General features: G+C 37.9%; 1 protein-coding gene across 1 annotated transcript in view; it reads right to left on the reverse strand.

Moving 5' to 3' along the window:
* Positions 1–1,441, reverse strand: part of SYNE1 (spectrin repeat containing, nuclear envelope 1) — a 258,380-nt gene that overhangs the window by 194,172 nt on the left and 62,767 nt on the right. The window lies entirely within an intron of this gene.

Here is a 1,441-nt window from a genome sequence, read left to right on the forward strand (position 1 = left end):
AAGAACAGTGTTAAAGAAAAAACAGTCAGCAACAAAAGGGTCAGATGTTCTGAATGGGCACGCGACACAGCATGATCATGTAGGACAAAGCTCCAAATCCCCTAACATCCATCTAAGAGTTGCTCTAATTTACACATATACAGTAAATACAAAAGCTCACTCCAACATGTGAGGACTGCCAGAGTTGTAGCCCATGTCATGACATGGGAGAGGTAGGGAACAGTTACTGTGAGCTTCTGTGAGCATTAGCTAAAGGTCTTTTTCATAGAAATGGCATGTGATGTTGACTAGACTTTCCAGTGTTGCCATTTCTAGAGAGCTGGGAAACTTGTTCACATGAAAATGGTTGAAATGTAGTACAATGAGTTAGAAAAGCACAAAATGAAATAGATTTAAGACCACTAAAGTTCCAACTCACAGGTGTGCAATAATAACAACAGTAGTAATGGTTATAATTAGAGTCATGAAAGAAATCGTATATAGGAGGAAATGTGAATTATACCGCAACAAGCTGCTGATGTTTAAGCTAAATAATAAAAAATTATTTCACATTAAGGCATTGAATCATCATGATCCTGTAGGCAGGACAAGAGTTTACAATAGCATACTCAGCATATTCATAATGTTTAAAAGCCAGTAACAATAATGATTACATGTGCTGTCTGAATAAATTCTCCATATGCAAAATACTTTTCCTCAACAAGTATCAAGCTTTTTTGAAGCAGACAGGCCAGGTCTTCCTTGCATACAGCCTTTGCAAGTAGTTACCACCCAGTTCAGAAGAAATTATATGTATTTCACTGCATGAACAATATGACTAAAAATTTTTACAATATTTTCTTAGAAAGGAAGATAATTATTATTGTGGGAAGAACACATCACAAACTTATAGACACAGACAAAAATGCTACACCAAATTCCATGAGATCTGGGATTTTTTTGTAGTTTGAATACCAATCCAATGTTTGTTTTCCTTTTGTAATGGACTGAACCAAATGTCCAAACACCCATGGTTTTCTGGCATCACAGATAAAAGTTTGTCAGCTGAAACTCTGTCCAGTCTCTGCATTGTCCAAGAAAAACTATTTCCAAGGAGATTTTTTTTTAAAAAAATCACAGTTCTCTATACCAAGACCCAAGCTGCATGAAAATCTTTGAGGAAAAATGTCTAACAGACATGCTTCTTATTTTCTATTTTTCATAATGTTTTAGATGCATAAAATTAAAAACAACAACCTGAAGGATTAATTCATACTTTTAGGCTTTCCTTTCTCTAGAGCGGGGAAAAAACTCTCCAAGCCTGTCTGAAACAGTGAGAAGAAATAGCTGAGGAAGCCTGCTTGAGCCTTCCCTGGGGTTGCCCACCCCGACAGGCAGCCCTTGCCTCCTCCTGCCTCCACCCTGGGCTGTGGGGCAGCCCCTGGTCTGGAGGTTATCAGCA

The sequence above is a fragment of the Pygoscelis adeliae genome, unplaced genomic scaffold, assembly GCF_000699105.1.
Source record: "Pygoscelis adeliae isolate BGI_AS28 unplaced genomic scaffold, ASM69910v1 Scaffold105, whole genome shotgun sequence".
Lineage (NCBI taxonomy): Eukaryota > Metazoa > Chordata > Aves > Sphenisciformes > Spheniscidae > Pygoscelis > Pygoscelis adeliae.